The sequence below is a fragment of the Cryptomeria japonica genome, chromosome 6 (genome assembly GCF_030272615.1).
Source record: "Cryptomeria japonica chromosome 6, Sugi_1.0, whole genome shotgun sequence".
Classification (NCBI taxonomy): domain Eukaryota; kingdom Viridiplantae; phylum Streptophyta; class Pinopsida; order Cupressales; family Cupressaceae; genus Cryptomeria; species Cryptomeria japonica.
In genome coordinates this window covers 537,084,507-537,096,617 of record NC_081410.1, presented here as the reverse complement: position 1 = coordinate 537,096,617, position 12,111 = coordinate 537,084,507, and positions in this window count along the sequence as shown.

Below are 12,111 nucleotides of genomic sequence, written 5' to 3'. Positions count from 1 at the left end.
TTCTTATAGCAAGAAATTATGTTTTAGTTCTATTCTTTTTGGCATTGTTGTCAAAGGGGGAGAAGACCAAGAAGAAGAACCAAGAAGGAGAAGACCTACTCAGGGGGAGAAGACCACGAAGGAGAAGATCTACCAAAAGGGGAGAAGACTGAGAGAAGACTACAGATTGAAATAAAGACTGAAAATAGAAGAGAAGTCTGATGTATGGGGGAGAGCATTTCAGCATTTCAGAATCACAGCAATTCAAATTTTTAAAGGTCAAATCAATTGGTTTTGCCATCAATGCCAAAGGGGGAGATTGTTGGCAATATTACAAGGATATTGAGAAGGTTGTTGATGATTATGGACATAACTGATTATAGATGTTTTACTATCTTGATATTATTATTTTGTCATTGATGTCAAGAAATTGATTTTCTAATTCAGTATGATGTTGCCACATTTTAAGAAATATGATATGAATATTATAAAGAAGTCGGTAAAGACACAGGAAAAAATATGATGAATAAGGGGATAAGTTATTCAATGGGCAACTCTACCGAGTCAGATAATGATGAGATCTTGATGTTTTAGATTGTTCTAACATCATACATATGTTGTAAAATGTAAAGGTTAATACTATACTATGTTATCAAGCAAAGAACCTAGTCGGTAAACCCTAAGGTTATCGCAGTCGGTTAATGAAGACAGAATGTCTACCGAGTAAAGTTTAGTATTCACTGAGTTGTAACTGAGCTATAACAAAATGCATTAAATGTTTACATGTGATATTTAATGAAAGATGTTGATGAGCTGGAGCAGATCAATGATTGGTAAGCCATGGAAGAAGTTTGTTAAGAAATCTAAGGCAATGGAAAGTTGGCAAGAAGATCTACAGCTCAGATTGAACCGCATTACCCTAACACAAGTTCCAAGGTGAATGTGCAAGTTCCGAGATAGGGTAAAACATTTTCAGATCGAAAGATACAATGAACCTGGACAAGATTGAAGATCTGATGGCTATGATTGATCATGGGAAATGTGATCAAGGAGATTAAGCGGTTAGAAGATTGTTTATAAATAAGGAACTGTTGATAAACAATATATGCAGGAAAGTGTATGCATAAGGGATGCTACATAGTGATTATCGAGCACAGAAGCTTGAAGACCTATTAGAATAACAGAGTATTGATGCCCAGCAGATAGACAAGATTAGTTCTATGTCTAGATTGTATTGAACAAATAAGAATCTGCTTTAGCATTTTAGATGTGAAGTTGCAGATAGATTCTATTACTGTTATTTTGTGAATGTGACAGAAAATCTCTTAACCGAGTGGACTTAACAGTCTTATATGTAAATCCTCTAACAAGGTGACATTCTGATTGAGTGTTTGAAATCCTTTGACAAGGTCACTTCTAACAAAGTGAAGATCCTAACAGATCTGAGGGAAATCCCTTAACCGGGTCACATCTAGCAATGTGTTTTGTAATCTTTAACAGGATTTTCTTTTAACCGAGCATACTCTAGAAGAGTATATTTCTTAGTGGGTCCGAAATCCCACAGTGGTTTTTCCCTATTTGGGTTTCCATGTTAAATCTGGTGTTATGAGGTTTATATTGTTCATATGCTTTTGTGTTTGCATGTTTGACAGTTTTTTGATTATATGACTAATATATGTTACCGAGGTTGAATCTAATGTTTTTATGGATGATTAAGTTTGTGTGATTCACCCCCCCCTCTCATCTTGTTGGCTATTGGATCTGTACTTATATTAAGTATCAGAACTATCAGTTTGACCTTGTGCTTGTGGATGAGAGCTTCGATGTGCAAAGGTTTGTTATGGTCCTCATCTGCAAGAGCATCTTTGGAGTTAAATACAATGTGTTGTTGGGCAGCAAGGTTTCCAATGAGGGTTTGAAATTGGGTGGCGTTGATGTTATCAGAAACGCGTGATTGGAGAAGGGCATGTTCCAAAATTTCTTAATGGACCGGAGAAGTCTTGAGAAGTTCCAAAATGGAGATTTGCGTGGGTGTCTTCCCAAGTTGATCAAGGAGGTCATATTAGCGGGTGGAAGACATGGGTGGGGGGTTTGGTGGGGGAGGAACTCCTTGGATGGTGACTCTTCCTCGGCGTGTAGTTGCATTGCAGTCATTCTGGAAATGGGAGGTGGAAGGCGTGGCACCTTGAATGACTATTCTAGCCGGATTTGGTCTGCTTTGGGAAGAAGGAGGATTAACTCCTTAGATGGTTATGACATTGACATGATTGTCTGCAGGTTCAATGCGACTTACTAAAAAATCAAAACTGGTTACGTGATTAGCGTAGTCATAACCCATTGCATTAGATGATGAGCCTTTTCCTTTATCATGCTTTGGGAAGGGTTCCTGGTACATTTTGAGTTTGTCATTGTTATTACTAGGTTTTGCATTTGCTACCTCAATCTCACCTCTATCAACGAGATCTTGTATGTAGATCTTCAGTTTCATACACTTTCATGTATCATGTCCCTTGATACGATGGTATTCACAATACTCATTTTCATTATACCATCTTGGTTTAGGTTGATTGGGATCAAACGGGAAAGTGATTGGAAAAACCACTATACCTGCTTGGATAAGTTTTTGAAACACCACTTCAATAGGCTCAGCAAGAGGAGTGAAATCTCTTGGAGTCCTGTTATTCGATTAGGGTGGTCATCCCTGGATTGAGACATTGTTGTGAGGTTTTTGAGATTGATTTGAATTGTTTTGATTGTTGAATTGATGAATATTGGTGGTGGATTTTGGGGGAGCGGCCACGGTTTGGACCCGCTTTGCATCAGTTACACCATCATTGACCACGTTTTTATTTTTAGCCCAAAATTTTGGCTTGTCGTTATGATAAGAGGAAGAACTTTGTGATGACTTTTGGTAATGTTTCAAGGTTCCTTCCTCCAACAAGACACGTTCGAGGGTGAGGCCCTTATCGGTCAATTTTTGGAAGGATTTGATACATTGAGATATTAAAGGTCTTGAAAGTTTAGGCACCAAGTTCTTTTGAAATAGTTCAATTTGATGTTGTTCTGGCATGTCCCATTGGAATTTTTTGATAAGATGTCGCCATCTTTGTAGGAAATCGGCGAAGGTTTCTCCAGGCCTTTGTTTTGTATTACATAGGTCCATCATAGAAACATCATTACCCATGCTGTATGCATAGTGGGCCACAAATTTTTCTGCCAAGTCTGGAAAAGAGGCAATGGAACCTCGTGGTAAAGATGAGAACCATGCCAGGGCGTCTCCTGTGAGACTCTTGGGAAAGAGTCTGCGAAGATAAAGGTCACTATAGGAGACTTCTTGACATAAGATGTGGAATTCTCGGACATGGTCGCGGGGGTCTCCTTTGCCTCCATACTTGGTGAATTTAGGGATCTCAAATCCCAGGGGATATGGTGCAACTGATATAGATGGGTTGTAAGGACAAGGGCAAAACTCTTCGAATGAGTAAGATTTCCTTTTATTAGCCTTTTCTTTCATGTTTTTGATGATATTCTTCATCTTAAATTTCCTTGATGAGGTCTTGTTGTGGACTTTGATATTGATGGATTGTATTTGCCCCAAGAATTGGATGAACCAAAGAAGGTGCACCACCACCAATATATTGATATGATGAGGAGGTGGGAACGTGGGATGTGATGACCGATGTCGCTGGGGTTTGTGTGATAGTTGGTTGCGGTCCGCCAACTGTTGTGACGGGATTGAATGCGGTCCAGATAAAATTTGCGACATTGTTGGGAGAAAGGGAAGTTTGTGGAATAGAAATATGTGGTTGAATAGAAGGAGGTGGTATAGAAGTTTGTTGGAGAATGGATGAGATTGGATTTGATAGTGGTATGGATGGTAAGGAGGAAAAAGGCGGGATGGAGACCGTGGTGGGAGGTGTCGCGGGTGGCATTGATTGGGCTTGGATGATTGATGGGGCTGCAATTGATTGAGTTTGAATAGTAGGTGCAACACTTTGTGTGGGAGCGAGGTCTCCTTGTGGTTGTTGGATGAGAGAAGATCTATTAAATTCAAGTGGAAGTTGAGCTCCATTTTCAAGAAAAGTTTTCAGAAGTGCAGTAGGATTGTGTTTAATAAACTTTTCCATCATCTCTTGGTTATAAGAATCTGCTAGGAAAGTTTGCACTTCCGGACAAAGTTCATCTTGGTTAACCATGTCAAGATTTTGGCTTTGATCTTGATCGCATGGTTGCCCACTTTGTGTATGATCTTGTGTGGGATCTTCATATAGGACACCAATGTCTAGCATGCCATATTGTTGATCAGCCATCTTTTTCTTTTGGGATCGAGTTGCGACCATACACGATATTTGTGATGAAAAGACTTAGGAAAATTGTGATGAAAAGACTTAGGAAAATTGTGATGAAATGACTTAGAAAATTTGTGATGGAAGGATTTTAGAAATTTGTGATGAAAGGACTTAAGAAATTAGAAATTTGAGGATGAAAGGACTTAAGAAATTTGAGGATGAAAGGACTTAAGAAATTTGGGATGAAAGTATTTAAGAAATTTGTGATGAAAGGATTTAAGAAATTTGAGGATGAAAAGACTTAAGAAATTTGTGATGAAAGGACTTAAGAAATTTGTGTGATGAAAGGATTTAAGAAATTTGAGGATGAAAGGACTTGAGAAATTTGTGATGAAAGAAAGGATTTAAGAAATTTGTGATCAAAGGATTTAAGAAATTTGAGGTTGAAAGGACTTAAGAAATTTGTGATGAAAGGACTTAAGAAATTTGAGGATAAAAGGACTTAAGAAATTTGTGAATGAAAGGATTTAAGAAATTTGAGGATGAAAGGACTTAAGAAATTTGAGGATGAAAGGATTTAAGAAATTTGTGTGATGAAAGGATTTAAGAAATTTGAGGATGAAAGGACTTGAGAAATTTGAGGATGAAAGGATTTAAGAAATTTGTGTGATGAAAGGACTTAAGAAATTTGAGGATGAAAGAAAGGATTTAAGAAATTTGTGATGAAAGGATTTAAGAAATTTGAGGATGAAAGGACTAAAGAAATTTGTGATGAAAGGACTTAAGAAATTTGAGGATGAAAGAATTTAAGAAATTTGAGGATGATTGATGAAGAAGGTATGGTAGTGATGGTTTAGAAGAAAACTTGATGACTAGGTTGTCTTTGGCATGAACATGAAGGATCTATTTAAATGGCAAGTTGTATGAAGGGATATGAACACCCTAATTTGGACAATAGTAGGTGTTTCAAAGGACAAACTTGAATGTTGACATAGAGGATAAACTCTTAGCTTCTCTCTTAGGCTTATGAAAAATGGGACGGATGGAGTTTTGACGCAATTTTGGACTTGGTGTGGGTAATGACTTGAACAATTTGTTTGTGTCTTGACAAATATTTTTGCAAAGTGTTTGGGGATAGTGATGTGTTTTTAGTCTACTCTTGGCAAGTATGTATCAAACAAAGCAAACACAATGATTAAATGCATATTATCTCAAAGACACTCATGCTCATATACAACATTCTTAAGGCTGGCAAGGACAATAGTCATTAGATCCCAATTGGTTTCCCATCTACGCTTACCTAGAGCGGACACTTAGATGTTTGACCCCACTAGCTCTCCTCCACGACACTCACTTCTCGGGGCAGCCAAGCATCAATTCCCATGAAAACTCCTCATGGCGAACTTTGTGTCTCTACTAAGGGCCGTAAGAATATGGGCCACTTCGGAGGTCCAACCTCCTACACCAATGACTAGAAGGTTTTTGGCCACTATTAACAAGATGTTTAGTAAGTCTTCCCGTTAGGAGCTACCCTTCGAAGTTGCGCAAGCGCAATTGAGGCCTATAGCCCAACGAAGCACCAAGAACTTAATAGTTACGCAAGCATGATTGAGATCTCTAGGATCCTACTAAGCACCCAATGTGAGAGCGAACTCTCGTATAGCCCCAACCATTAACCCTTTCGTAATCAATGGCCTATTTATTACAGTGAGTTGGGAACCCCAGGTCCGAGTGTACTCACTTGGGTCGTTCCCCTCTTACCTTCTAAAAGAGCAAGTTGGGAGGGCAAGCCCGCTAGAGGTAAACACATAATCAAACAAGAAAAGGTTGGAGGGTCTGGATTTCTGATCGTCTAGTAAGACGAAAGCATACTTTCCTACCTTTACGATTTTCTTAAAGACACATAAGACAATGATTCATTCCATTTTAATTAATATCTAGGTGCCTAATTTAAATAAATGCATAATATTTGGTTGAATCAGCTAGGCAACCTACAAAACCACTTGATTAGTAGTTTGAAAAATAGAGTCTTCAAAAAACGTCCTACAAAACAACTTGATTAGTAGTTTGAAAAATAGAGTCTTCAAAAAACGTCCTACAAAACAACTTGATTAGTAGTTTGAAAAATAGTCTTCAACAAGTGTCCTGCAAAAGGCAACAAAATGACAAAAATATTAATTTTTTTAATTTTTTGGGAATGAATAGAAAAACATGAATAAAAACTTTTTTACTAATGACAAATGTGGATTTGAAGGAAGTTTTGATGGGTAAATGGGGTTTGACTAGGTTTTTGTCACTTTCCAAGGGAAAAACAAAAGAAAAAAATTCCTTTTTTTTTTTTTTCTAAAACCCTGGATTTAACGAAACAGAAACCCTAAATTTAACAAAATAGAAACCCTAAATTTAACAAAACAGAAACCTTAGATTTAACAGAGCAAACAGAAACCCTAGATTTAACAGAGCAAATATTCACACTAAACAGAATAAAATAAAAATGTCAAAGGTCCAGATTTCTGATTGTCTAGATAGACAAAAGCATACTCTCCTACTTTCACACTTTCATGCGGGCGGACAGATTATATTTAAATAGAGCAGATAACAGGAAATAAATAAATTAAATGCAGACTACAGTTAGTGCCTAAAATTTTCAGACAAATTAACAGAGTAGACAGTAGCACTACACAGATAAAAAAGTGTCAAAGGTCCAGATTTCTGATTGTCTAGATAGACAAGAGCATACACTCCTATTTTCACACTTTCCTACGGTCAGAGCATACAGTCGTGCTAAACAGAATAGAAAAGTGAAAGGTCTGGATTTCTAATTGTCTATATAGACAAGAGCATACTCTCCTACTTTCACATAGATTATACTAAAACAGAGCAGACAACAAATCAAATAACAAATCAGATAACAGAGCTGTCATGCTACAACAAAAACAAAAACATAAAAAAAAAACAAAAAAAACAGAAACATAACAGAATAAGGAGGAGTTGTCGCGCAGAAATGCAGAGTCGTGATTCTAGAACCTGTGAAAAAGATATATATATATATATTTTTTTTTTTTTTCTGCAGTCGCACTATTCTGGAACCTGCGTCTCACAACTCACAAAAACCTAAAAACACAACAACATTAGTTCTTAGGGACGTGGGTCCCACTGGGCATGCCAAAATGAAGAGGGGAAAACAGATTTGAAAGGTAAACTGATCAAAACATAACGAAATAAACATGCAGAATGCTAAAATATCATTAAAAGACCATTTCACCTTGCTATTTTACCTTCTCCTTCGGATTGAGCTTGATGAAGTGAAGATGCCCCTTGATAATGCTCCACTTGATGTGCTCCTTTGATTGCTGGATGTGGATGGCTCTCCAATGTTGTGCACAAATGGAATGGATTTGAAAAATGATAAGGATGAGATGATCAAGTTGCCAAGATGATTTCCTGAGCTCAAAAGGGCAGCATAAACTTACTAGATTTCAAGATGTTTTGAATGAAGGGATGGAGCCCTATTTTATAGGAAGAGGAGAGGAAAATGAATGGCTAGGGTGAATTCGAGATGAAGGGCTAAGATTTACTTGTGAGCTCACACAAGGTCTAAGAGAGGGTGTGGAGACCAAGAAATATGCCTTAGAGGCATTTCGTATCTCCACACTCCACAAGATGCATTGGAGAAATTAAAAATTCTCCAAAAAAGGATATCAAGGGGATTGGAGGAATAAAAAGGAATTAAAAATTCCTTGGGAGGGGGGATGCCTAGAGGAATGTGTGATTTCGAAAATCTTACATTCACCTGGGAAAAGAGCATTTAAAGCTAGTGGCTAGATGAAAAAGACAAAGAGTTGACTTTGTGGCTAATCATGATGATTAACCATTAACAACTCATTAGGAGAGGGATTAGAGGAAATGTTAGGTGGGATTAATATTTGTAGGAGAATTTGACTAGGAGAGAGAATGAGTGGAGGGAATAAAAAATTAGAAGAATAATGTTAAGTGAATTTAGGGAGTTTCTAGAATAATTTATTAGGTTAATGATGAATTAAGAAGATGATTTGTAGGAATCATGTAGGTTAACTAATTAATTGAAATTAATTAGCTAAGAGGAATATTTGTGAGGAATTGATTTTTTAGAAGAATAAAGAAGGGGATTGATTTATTAAATAAATCAATCACGTGCTATAGTGACAATATTAATTATATTTAATTAATATTGAGAGGAATTTGAATTAACATAATTAATTAATTAATTATGCAAGGAATTAAAAATAATTAAAATAATTATTTTTAAGTGTCTACAATGCTATTATCTAAACCGGTAGAGTCAAAGGCAAAGAAGTTCGGAACATGTGAGGAGGCAAGCTCCAAAATAAAACAGGAACTTCAGGTGCCAATCATGAAAAGAAAAGTAAGAAGAATGATTGATACCCTTGATAAGAAATATGGAGGTGAAGCATCTGGTGCCACTACCTCTACCAGTGCTAGTGAGCAAACAGGGGTCACACCTGCTAAGTATGAAGAATTAACAGGTGGAAAGAAGAAAGTGTCAAAAACAAAACCTAAGGGGACTGTAGCAACCAAGCCTGTAACATACTCAAAAGAAAAGGATCTAGGTACTCATGTATCTTCCCCAAGTAAAAATAGACTGGTAGGAGTGAATTATACCATAAAGAAGAAGAGTGATACAAAACTCAAAAAAGGATGAGAAAAAAGGTGATACCACTGACACCCTATCAGTTGTGGAAATTAAAGAGGTTAGAAGGAGCGGAAGAAACAAAGCTCCAACAATTGATGAATTGGTCCATGGGCTCAAAGAGTTTGGAGGTCTGCCCGGTGTTGGGAGAACATATTCCCTTAGTAATGAAGAAGACAAAAGGAAAATTGAAGAAGCCCTGATCTAGAACCTACACAAGTTTTGTAGGACTCCTAGTGAATTATATGGCATAATCCCATCAGATTTCCAATATCAAATTGAAGGGAGATGGAAAACAGCTCTAGCAACTGAAAAGGAACTCAGAATAAAAGCACTCATGGAAGTGCAACAAGACTTTGACCTTGATCAAGCTTCACTAGTAGCTGAAGCATGCACTCAACATTTCAGATTAAGGAATAGAACTAGGAGAGTGGCAGTAGGTGAAGTTGGAGCAGTGCATGTTGAAGGTGTTGCCTTGTGGAAGAAAATTATGGATCAACAAAAGGAAGTTGAAGATGAAATAGAAAAGGAAACAAAACAGGTCCAAGGTGCAGCTGCCCTTGACAAAGGGAAAGCTATGGAAAAAGACTCCACTAAAGACTTTGATACTTTCACAGTTGAGGACATCATAGGAAATGTTGTGTAAGACATTCCCAATCTAACAAAGGATATCGAACAACCAGTTCATACTTCACCGATGAAGGAAGCTGATCAAACTAAGCTTCTCGGTCAAGATGAAGTGATAGTTGAAGACATTCCTTATGAGGATACACCTCACAAAACCTTATTGACACGAAATCCTATTCTCTCTAAAGAAGGAAAAGAGGAAGAAAAGAAAGTTGGAGAAGGAAAAGAGGAAGAAAATAAAATAGAAGAAGGAGAAGAGGAAGAGAAGAAAATCGAGGAAGGAAAAGAGGAAGAGAAGAAAGCAGAGGAAGGAAAGAGGAAGAGAAGAAAGCAAAGGATAATAAAGAAAAGATTAATACTCCTCTGGCAAAGGGAAGTTAGATTTAAAAAATGAAAGTGAGAAGAAGAAGGTAAGAATCATCACAACAACTAGATCAGAAGTTGAGAATGTAGAAAAGGAAGATGAAATAGAGGAGGAAGAAGAGGAGACTCGGCCATTGATAGAAAGAAAATGACTCCCAAGCAATTGATGAAAGTATTAGAAAAACAAATAATCCAAGCTGAAAAGGCTAAACCAAGAGGAAAGAAAAAGAAGGCAAGAATTATCAATTCTGCTAAGACAATTCTCTCTCACCTAATCCTGGACATTGAAGTTGATGATACTGCATCCATCATTGATTAGTTGAATACTCTTGTTACAACAATTAGTTCAAAGGCAACCAATCTGGAGAAGGTTGCAGTAAGGCAATATGAAACGAAGAGAGGAGATAACTTAATGGAACAAATATCAGTTGGAAAAGTTGCTCTTTCCATCAGAACAAAAGAAGTTAGAAATATACTGCAACAAGTTGGTCAATTACTGGTGAAATCTTCAAGTTTTCCTGCTTTAATCAAAGATTTAGAAGACAAAAGAAATTAGATTCAAAAAGAAATTCAAGATCTGATAAGCTCTTTTGATCTTCTTACCAGTTCAGCATCAACCTTTACTGGAAAAGTTAAAATGCTAAATCATGAAATTAGAAGGTTGAAAGAAGAACGCAAATGAAGTCTTAGTTTGTTAGAGCTCCAATGCTATCTAGCACCAATTATTGATTTCATGCAACTGAATATTAAAGAAGTAGACTGCCTAATAAATGAACCTAACTGCAAGACAGTAAATTATATGGAGGTCTTCATTGCAGTCTTACATGACCACTTCACCACCATGAAATAGGTTCAATCTTCATGGGAATCTTCTTTGAAAGTGGCTCAAGAAAACTTCAAAGAGATTTTTGACTTATTTTGACAAATTCTTTTGGATAGTCTTTGCCATTGATGGCAAAAGGGGGAATTTTGGAGTCTTGTACAGTGTGAGTTATGAATTATAGGGGTCAGAAAAAGAGGCCAGAACCGGCACAATTTTGTAGCATTTTGTAGTATTTGCCACCAATGCCAAAGGAGGAGTTTGCTGGCATTCTGGTGCATCTTGTATGACCGGTGACTAATATTGTTTTCATTGTTGGAAACATCATTTCCCAAGTCCTCATAGTCTATCGACAATAAGTAGACTAGTACACTGAGGTTAACCGACTAAGCAATAGGTAAACCGACTACATGCAATGGGTTTGTGAGATGCGATGACCATGGTCACCATCTGATTCCATTCTTCTATGTTGATGGCGCTGATGGAGAGGTGGGATGTAGATACCTCGACATTCTCACTACCTGTGGGGAAGATGATGGTCACCCTAGAGGATGTATATCACATTTTGCACCTATCCATTAGAGGAGAGACTGTTAGCTATCGATTCGACCATACAGAGGAGGATTACAGGAGAGAGCAGGTATATGCTATGGGGAGAGTGATACATAGCAAGATGAGGGGTCACATTATGGTTAGCTGGCTCCTACACCCTACATGCAAGGTTCCATTGGTAAAGCGACTCATGATTGTGACCCTTGCATTAGCTGTGTGCCCCAATGGGTGTGACACACATATGCATGGAGGACTCATCTACACCATACAAGCCATGGAGAGACACAAGAGAGTATACTCTTGGGGTTGGAGCATGCTTGCACATCTCTATCACGACCTTGAAGAGTATATATTTAGATAGGGATGCAGCCTGATGACATGCACACTACTACAGGTGTGTATGTTTGAGTATATTACCTGCACTAGACTTGGTGGAGCCCTCATAGAGCTAATCCCAGAGCAGCCTAAGGTATACACTTATCCTCTTACCCGTGACTGGTGATTCGGCGATCTCCTATATTGGAGATTTAGCATGGATAGATTGATGTGGGAAAAATCATATGGAGACCCTACCTCAGGATGTCCATGTGGCCAGGGCTAGGCAGACAGATGTTCAACATGCAGAGGAACCGTCTACTAGAGGGACAGTATAGCCACATAGTCATTCATTTCTACTTCAATCGAGTTCGACGACAGTTTGGGTTCGAGCAATGTGTTCCTACAGATGTGCCTGTATACATCTAACACTCACGAGTGATGCCAAGGCTAGTAGCCATTCCTAGGCCTATGAG